The 9583-nt window shown below is 45.9% G+C and overlaps 1 long non-coding RNA gene across 1 annotated transcript; it reads left to right on the forward strand.

Moving 5' to 3' along the window:
- The first annotated feature begins 728 nt into the window (after positions 1–728).
- LOC112942505 lies at positions 729–8039 on the forward strand. Its single transcript, XR_003248395.1, has 3 exons — positions 729–1125; positions 6737–6857; positions 6970–8039. It is a non-coding gene; the product is annotated as an uncharacterized LOC112942505 (long non-coding RNA).
- Positions 8040–9583: the final 1544 nt, after the last annotated feature.

A 9583-nucleotide genomic window follows, 5' to 3' on the forward strand; every position in this document is an offset into this window, starting at 1 on the left:
GAGCCCGTCCTGGGCTCTGCGTGGTGTGTGCCCTGTGCCATACCTGCCATGGGCTCCAGGCCCATCCTCTGGGCACCGGCTGACTGGCACTCAGAGAAGCCACCATGGGGTGGAAGGTGGCAAAAGGAAGCACTTGAACAGTACGAAAGAGAAACATTATTTGCACGCTTTGGAGCCTCTTGAGGCCAAGCATATAGTGAGCACCAAGGACTACTTGTGCTCTTCTGGCCACCAAGCTCCCTATGGGACATAGCATCTCCTCCCCAGTTCATGGGATCCCTTAAGCTTTCCCTGCAGCATGGCTCAGGCCAGCAAAGCCAGCAACCCTGTCACTCCCTTCATTCCTTCCCTCCTCTGCAGTACAACACTATTTCTAAAGGTTTTTTCACTTTGGCTATTTCTAGACTAAAGAAAAAAGTATGAAAAGTTTGTAAAGTTGCTGTGTCTTTGAAACCTCCTCCTTCAAAAAAAAAAAAAAAAAGCAGTCAGAAACATCTCAGTGGATATGGTTTTATTAAAAAAAAAAAAAAAAAAAAAGCCTTTGACTTGTCTCCAAGATAGCAGCCCTCTGAGAGAATTCTTTAGTGTTAGAAGTGACTAAGTACAGAGGATTTAGAATTAGTGCTGAATGGATAATTTGTGATTATTACTCAAATGCACTAACATTGTTTCTCAATTTACCAGCAAACCTAAATGTCTTTGCTGCTTAACTTTTCACAGACAAAACTGGACAAAGTGATTAAAAATACTGGATTCCACTTATCAGCTGTGGAAAGCTGCCTCCTTAGGCTTATGTTCTGCTGAATGTGGGCACTTAAACCCTTTCCTGACAGCAAAACATCAAAGTGCCTGTTAATTGGGAAAATTAAAGGTTCTCCTGTCTTGCCTTGGATGTGCCTTGCTGAGTCACAGCCGTACACCGGAGTGGGCCTGAGCTGTGCGTGGATATTGCAACAGGACGCTCTTTCCCTCTGTGAGCCTTAGCTGCAATATGAACCAAGCTGGAATTTCTCCTGGAGTTTTCCCAGCCTGCTGCTGAGCCTTGCTTGGTCCCAGCAGACACCAGTGCCTCGGAGGTACAGCCGTTGGCAGTCGACGGAGCTTTTCTCCGTAAGCGTTTTCTTGGTAAGTGACCGCTATTTACTTCTTAAGCTGCCTGTTTGCTGTACTTGGTTGCTTTCGTTACATGGTGGTGGTTCTGTTTCTTACTGGAGGAGTAAGAGTGCCTTTTCTGCAGGAATTCCCAGGTTTTCAAACCTAGAGGTTGATTTCCAAGAAGGTTTACACCCACAGTTTCAGTGCCGGGAAGGGTCTTGCTAATAGAACATGCTCATAGGAATCTTTCCAGACTCTGCAGGCACTATGTGACAAATAAACTAAACCAGACCCCCATTTTTCTTGTGTGACTTTGCCCTAAATAATCCTCCCTGCAGTCAGGAAAGCAGAGGTTCCCGTTGGCCTGCAGACATTGCGGTGCAGTTCCCTTAGGGAAAGCAGGGCATCTCTCCACATCCCTGCTTCCTCTGCAGCTTGTTCTTCCCTCTGTGCTGAAGACCCAGCTCTGCAGGGCTGCCTCATCCTCAGTCCTTCCTCCTGCCAGTGGCTGTGACATGAGTCTTCCTCTGGCTGCACCGCCAGCGCCTTCCAGCCCGGAGGGGCCAGGCCCTGAACGCAGGTGTCTCGCGGACTTGGACGGCGCGCGGCCTCGCAGGGCAGTGACAGACAGGAAGCCTTTTACTCTAATTAGTCTTTACAGAAGTTTGGCATGGCTCCTCGGAGCGGTTTCCCCGCTGATCAGCAGCACGTATCCAGCTCTTCCTTCTCACCTAGCACGTCCAAGCTCCTGCTGTCTCCTGCTGGGCCGCGGAGCTTCAGCCGTGCAGCACGTTGCTTTGAGGAAGCAGGAGGGGATATGTGAAGAGGTAAACACTATTTTGTGACGCCGAGAGGGATTTCTTTCAACTTGACCATGTTTGTGATGTGAACATGGATCATTTTTGTTACCGGCTCCCCCTCCCTGCTACCGCCTGGCCCAGACTTGCCACGCTTTTGTCTAGTTAATCAGTACAACTCTTTCCAGGGCTTCCTGGGGGCTCTTTGGCTGCTGGGTTATGAAGACCCATGAGTTCATTGTTTAAATTAAGTTCTTCTATATGGAAACACCACTGGTTTCCCATATGGTCTTGGCAAAGTCACCATCCGCTCCCCACCTAAATTAAATTTCACTAATTGAATTAGTTACCATTTTATCAGCTGCCGCTTTGCAGTAGTTTGCAAAGCCCCAGGGGCCCAGGCCACGCGCAGTCAAGAGCTTCCCCACCTCACTCTCTCATTTATCATCGTGACAACACGCAGCCCAGGGAGAAGCAGGGGGGTGGAGAATATCCCGCTCTTCCCAAGCATCCCAGCCATCTCCAAGCATCCTAATGATTGACCTCTGTGAGCAAAGCAGCCCTGCGCTGACCCCAGGCTGCTGAAAGGAAGCATTCTCCCCTTTGTAAAAATCCCCCTGTGACCGGGGAGTGGGCTGTGCTGAACGCAGGGGTGTCAGAAGGGAAGCCCAGCACGGAGGCACTGATGCCCGCCGTGATTTCAGGTGCCATATGCCAAGGGGACTAATAGCAACAGAGCTGGGCTCAGGGGATAACACTGCCCTGCTGGCCTGCGGTCTGAAGAGGGAGAGGAGGGCACGTGCAAAGGGGTGGCCTGAAACAGGTCTGGCGGCAGAGCATGAAGCGTGTCACCAGCCTCCGCGCCCGCCTGCCCTCCAAAGGCACCGGGGGCTTCCCTATTGTTGTGGCCAGCTTCTGTCCCGGCGAGTGGGTGCTGCTCAGCTGCCGTGGGTGCTGCTCAGCTGCTGGCATGGGCCAGCACCCCTTGCTGCTGCCTGGATGAAGTAGGCACTGATTAGCCCCCCGGAAGCACTGACTCTCCTGTTACAGCTTTGGGGGATTTGGGGACGGGAGCAACACTGTAGGACCATTATCACCCTGTGTTTGCTGACACCTGATCACTGCATCATCATCTCCTTTCTGTGGGGAAGGGAGGGACTGCAGAAACTGCAGCCACACAGCAGGCAGGGTGGGGATACAACCCACGGACTCTAACCTCTAGGAAATGCTTTCTAGAGGCACGTTGGCACTGTGTAGTGCTTTGTGGTGTGGGAACCGCTCAGTGGTGGAAACTAGAGGGGATAAGGTTGGAGAGCCCTGCGTGGGCTTAGCAGCCTCCACTTTCCAGTCATACCAGCTGGTATGACTGCTATGGTCTGACTTAAGGAGGGTTTAGTAGCCAGACATGAGTTTTTTTTGCAAGCAATACAGAGAACTAGTGTCAGTCATGATCAAATTTGGTTATCTGCAGAAGACCTTTGAGTTAGAGCCTATAGCCAAACCCCACGGCTTTCAAAGTAGCCTGTCAAATGGTGATGTGATTTTACCATGTGAGACCCTGCTGCAGAAGCATGCAGCTCACCGTGACTGGAGGTAAGCCAAATGCATGAGTAACACAACTCTTCCAGGCTTCAGCTAGGGTAGCACCCTTCTCACAGCCACCTTTCTGGACCATGTACCTGAAAACAAAATTTCTGTTAAATAATCTTCAAAGCTGAATGTGGAATATGGTTAACACCCAAAATATCATATAGCCTTAATAAAATGCTGTCTCCTTTTAAAAAGCCCTTAAAGATGCTTGAATATCTGATAAAGAAGAGTCCCAACAGCACTTCTTCACTCATTAATGCTCAGTGGTTGGTCCTTGACGTTTCTACAATTCACTAATTTCATCCCTCGACCGATTTTGTCTTGAGAGTCTCTTGCATGACTGCACGCAGAGCAAACCTGCTGTCGATGAACTGGAGCTGCTGCTCTGGGAAGGGCTGTGACACAGACCCGCCAAGCACCTCTGGCCCTTCTATGGGGCCACCTGTCCTGGCAGGGCTCTCTGTGTCCCAGCGAAGGCAGCAGAAGTCAGTGAGTGGGCTCCAGACAAGCCTCTCTTCTTTGTCCCACATTCCTGCAGCTGGGGCTGAGCAAGAGCTCATGTGTTTACTTGTTGAAGGCGATGGAAATTTGTTCCAAAGCTTTTACCTCACTAGTTCTAGGATGTTTGTGGACAATAGTGTTTCCAGCACTCTTCTGATTTCTCTTCTGACTCCTCTGTACCAGAGGCGGCTGATTTCCAGCAGTATTTTTTTTTTCCCGTTTCATTTGAATTTGTTCCCTCTAGAACTTGCAAGAAATCTTCATTCAGATCTTTTCCTGACTTTGCATGAACTGACATTTTAGTCATCAAAACTTCCAGTCCTCCGTGCGCAACAGAAGTTCTCCTTTTCCATAAAGAAATCCTCTGAGGCCGGGGGCACTGCTTGGGAGGCAGAGAAAACATCTCCATTTGGGACAGAGAAGCAAGTTTGCTTGGCACCTCCAGGAGGGAGGACAGAACTGCCAGCATCCACTAGCTCCATCTAGTGAGTAGAATATTGCTGCATCAGTTATCACGGGGATTTGGGGGCAGATTCAGCACCCACACCTGAGAGCCTTCTTGCAGCGAGGCTCACTGGCTTCCCAGGGACTCCACATGGGTTGTGCCAGAGGATGTCAGATTGGCTGGAGAGTGTAGCCAGAGAGTCACTGTAGCTGTGGTTCCAGTCTGCGGTGCAGAGGAGGCAGGGGAGCAAGATGCAGTCTCACAGAAAGGATTCTTTGGGCCCAGGCTGTTGCTCTAGCACAGAGCAGTTCTCAGACAGTGACCTCCTCCAGAAAGAGTCAAGATATCTCCTGGTGTGCTGCATGGTGGCCTCCTTGTTCCAGCTCATCTCGGGGTGACCACCTCTTTGCATGGAACGGTGGTCAGTGAGCAAATCTGGTCTTAGCTCCTTTAAGCTGGCAGTGGCCTGTGTCTTCCTACCTCTAGATGCCATAACTTTATGGCTCTCAGCAACAGCTACTGTGTGTCAGAAATACAGTGGCCAGTACCAGTTCATTCTTCCAGTGGACTTACTCTTGAGGACAGAAGAATGAGCTTGGTAAAATAAAGCTGGCATTAGCTACAAGAGGAAGATTGGGCTGTAGTGTGGGTCTCTTTAGGTTCAAACAGGCTTAAAGTGTCTTGCTCCTCTTTATAGCAGGCCCAACAAGTTAGCACACAGGGCCATTGTGTGCTAGAGCACCATTTCCTGGGGAAGAGAGATCCTTGCGTGCAATCTCTTTTCTTTTCCACTACCCTTGCTCTACTTTGGCAAGCCCTCATCTTTGTCTAAGTGTATTAGGAGGAATGCTCTGAAACTAAACTATCTGTTCTCTTGGTTGTTGAACCCCTTGGGTTCATCCATGTTGTTTGTCCAGTATGTCTAAAGTGCATGTTAATACATTATAGTAGTTTTAAATTTTGTGACACTACCACAAATCTGAAGTTAATATATAGGCTGGGGAGTCCTAGTGTATTCTTGACTATTGTTGTTAAATCAGATTAGTGGCATTAGAGATTTATTTGGGATTCATTGTGGTCACTCTATTAGTGTCCTTGACTTAGCCAGTAGATCCCTTCACTGACTGAGATGGAACTTATCCATACAGTGTTTGTCCCTGCCATCTCGCTGCCTGTCGAACTCAGCACTTTAACTAAGTCCAGTGACACCTCGAAAGACAGGAATCTGGGAAGGACACGAGAGTAATTGTAGATTACCTTTGGATGTGATCACTTAATGTGACAATTTGGTAAAAAAAAGGCACTGTCCTTGAGAGGTGCCAATGGGAAATCAAGGGCACCTCAAGAGGCGCTGAAAAGACACCTCTTAGAGGCGCTGGAAACCGCAGTGACAAACTGGATCCATATCTGCTAGGCAGGTTTGAAAAGGTGGGCAGTGAAAAATTGCAGGTAAGTCAGAAAAGAGGTTGAAGAAAAAAGAAGGCATTTCTGAAGGATAAAGAAGGCAGTCTGAAAACTTGCCTTTCAGTTGAGGAAATGTTCTATTCCTTTAAGAAGGCTAAGAGGTGATTTTATCTTTGCTGATTAAAATTTAGATCAAAAAAAATCTGAAACCAATGAAATTTTTCTTTTAGCTAATGAAGATCAGTAAATTCTGCTAGCTGGAATTTTAAGAATTCATAGCAGGAATAAAAGTAATGGTTTTAAGCGTAAGCATAACAATCTAGTTCATCTGAACAATCTTGGGAACTGCAGAGTTATTCATAGATTATGTCTCCCTATGGATTTTTTTTTTTTTTTAGAGCAACATTGTAGTGATTCCTGTCTCCCTTGTAAGCAAAAGCAGATGATTTATGCATGTTTTAAAAACAATTCTGTGCTTGGTGTCTGTATACACAGTGGAAGAGACTGTGTGACTCGAGGTCTCTTGTGTTCCTCTGTATTTTGTTTTTTTCCCCCTTGAACCAATGTGCTGGATTGAGCCCTTCAGCATTTTCCAGATTAGGCTTCTCTGCAGTTTGGAAGCTGGTGAAGGATTTTTTCCCCCTCCTGGCTTGGCAAAGAGGAAGGCTTGTGCAAAGCTGACTTGCAGCAGCTTCTTTCTCTTGGTCTCTCTGCTTGGAGCATGTGTTTGACAGTGTATAACGAGGCAGCAGAAAAGACTGGCAAAAAGGCATTTTATTTGTCACCAAATAAGGTCTTCTACCAGTTACAAAAAGTGGTATTGTTGGGTTCTGTTTCTGTGCTGCTCTGGTGCTTTAAGCTTGAGATTTCCTTTTTCCCTGTCACCCACTTTACTCCCTTCCAGGTTCTCTCCTGCCTGACTGCCTGATACAGTTTTGAGGAAATGCTGCACATGTCCTCGTACTAAGATATTGCAAGAATGGGAAGATTCCAGGAATAGGAAATATGGTGTTACTCAATAAATGGTAAATAACAAACACCCCCTCAAGCCATAGAAGAAAAAAAGCATTCATTGACCTCTTTGGTGTAATTAAGAAAAGAGCAAAGGATTCAAAGATATTTGATGTCTTTTTACAGTGTGAACACTGGATTTATTTACTGGAATGTCACAGACTCAAGCTGGAATGAGGGGAAGAGAGCGCGGGGCTTTCCTCCATGCATACTCTAACAGAGAGATGTCAAGTGTCTTCGCATTGTGCAACACATGATTTCTGTAACTTTAATTGAAATGTGTTTGGGGGGTGGTTAGATTGTGTTGATACAACACTGCTTAGAGAAGTTCTAATTCCTGAAGCTCTTAGCAAAAGTATTTGCAATGAGGAGAGAAGGAAGGGCTGGCAATGAAGACCTCCTTTTTTTCTCAGGAACTCTCGTTTGGAACGTCTTACTCTCTTGCAACATGGGACGGATAAACATTACATTAATGATTAGATGGAGACTAAGAGCTGAATTTGTTTGTATTTGATGAGACAGTTGCTCTATTGACTGTGTGTCTTCACTCCTGAGAAGAAATAGCTTCGGAAGAAATAGTGAAAACATATCTCAAATCACATTGCATGTGGAACAGAGGAACCATTGGTTGAACTGTGACTAAAACAACTGGCATTTTACCTCTGCACCAGTTTCGCTTTCAGAAAGTGACTGTCAAGTTAGACTGAGAGATGATCATTTCAATCTGTAGAAATTTCCAGTGATACTCATGGCAAACAGCCCGACACATAAACTAGGAGTCAGCACAGCAGAAGAAAAAGAAAACAAGAAATGTAAACCAACATAAATAGAAAAGAAGTATTGTACCTGGGCTGATGGAGGGGGGGGGAAAAAAACGCAGAGAAAAACAGCTAGATTTGCCTTATGTAGGGATTTCAGTTTAATTCTTTAGGTCATTTTTTTAAAAAGTGTCTTTTAATTTTAAGCCATATTCCTCAAGTTTTCTGATGTTCTTTCCGGGCAAAAAATGCTGCCTGGAAGGAGCACATAAAAATTCCAGCTTCCTGATAGCTGCCTGGCTAGCTGGCCCTGCTCACCCTTGTCCTGACCAGCTGGGACATGGAAGAACTCCTTGGAGGGACCCCGGGCATCTCACTGAGCCCTACTGAGGGCAGAAGCAAATGTGTTTCTTGGGATTTTGTGAGCTGGGGCTTTCCCACTCAAATTTTAAGGAATTTCTCCCATACCAGTGAAAGCAATGATCACCTTTTAGTTAGTAAATAATTCACTGGCACTTTCTGGTCTGAAATTTCTCTTGGAAGTGTCTGCCATCAGCAAAAGGTCCAGTATTAGGATAATAGCTTTTTTTTTTTTTTTTTTTTTTTTTTTTTTTTTTTTTTTTTTTTTTTTTTTTTTTTTTTTTTTTTTTTTTTTAATTTCAACAGTCTGTTAAGCTTGAAATTTAGCTTCATGTCCAAAATGAACCAAGTGTTCCTTGCTGGTTTTACCACTGCACAGCTTCTATGGAAAAGTTCACTTGGTTTGGGGCCTCAAGTTTTCTCCAAGTATCTTAAATAGTAACAAACACTGAGCCCATTGCTGAATCTATAGCTCCCAGAAAGGAAAAATGCTGCATTTTGACAAAATGAAATACCTCAAAATGAAATACCTCATAGTGATGACTTTTCTAGATGGTCCTCATGCCTTGGGTGCTACGGTGAAACGTTTCCTCTGCAGACACACCTGCATTTTGAGCAGTCTGAGGAAGGCTCGAGAGCTCATCGTTTTGAATGAAGAACCGTTTTGAATGAAGAATTTCCACCCTTTGGGGTTAGGTTGAATTTTGTTTCTCTGTTATGCAGGAGTGGGAATGACTCAGTGTCAAGGAATGAGAAGCAGTGAAATTTAGGGTCTGTTAGACTGCAGAAAAAAAATCCAGGCATATGGGGGAGATTGCTGGATTAAGAACAAAACAAGACAGGGCAAAGAAAAATGGGAGCAGGAACATCTGCACACACTCATAACTGTGCCAGAATCTCAGCTGGGAGGCTGGAAGAGGAGGTTATGGATACAGCGTGGCTGGTCAGGATGCAAAGTAGAGACCAGGAGAAACTCTTCAAATGGGAAAGAGAAGTAGAGGAGCTGAGGAAGTGCCAGGGTCACAAGAACCAGGAAAGTGTCCCTGAGCTCTGAGAGCTACAGAATGTTTCTGTGGATCCCAAATGAGGCATTGCCTGGAGTGAGAGGAGAAGAAAATAGATGTTTCTCTAGCTTTCAGGAAGGACAATGATGAGTAATACATCTAGACTGAACAAACTTCCAGGGTAAATGCTGGAGATAGTAACCGATCATTTGGGCACATGTTCCAATCAATATGGGGGACAGGAAAAAAAAGCACAGGAGAAAGAAGTGGGATAAGTTCAGGTAGCTGGGAGGGACAAACTGGAGGAGAACATCTACAGCACAGATTTTCTGGGCACCGAGACCTGGGTGGTGACAATGCTTGTGTGTGGGGGGGGGATGTTACAGAGCTCATGGGGCACCCTGAGGATAAGAACATCTTTCTGACTGTGTGGATTTGCTGGTTGCAGTCTGGGTCATTCTCAGTGCAAGTAGATTCAATGCTTTTTGTTGTCCTCCTTTGCTCTGCAAGTTTACAAATAGTGCTGACCTCTTTGGGGATTAAATATTTTAGGTATAGTGTTCAGTGAGTCTGACGTTGAACTGATCCAGGAAAGAAAGGCTTCCTCCTGCCAGGATC

The sequence above is a fragment of the Nothoprocta perdicaria genome, unplaced genomic scaffold (genome assembly GCF_003342845.1).
Source record: "Nothoprocta perdicaria isolate Ctin4 unplaced genomic scaffold, notPer1 scaffold_129, whole genome shotgun sequence".
Lineage (NCBI taxonomy): Eukaryota > Metazoa > Chordata > Aves > Tinamiformes > Tinamidae > Nothoprocta > Nothoprocta perdicaria.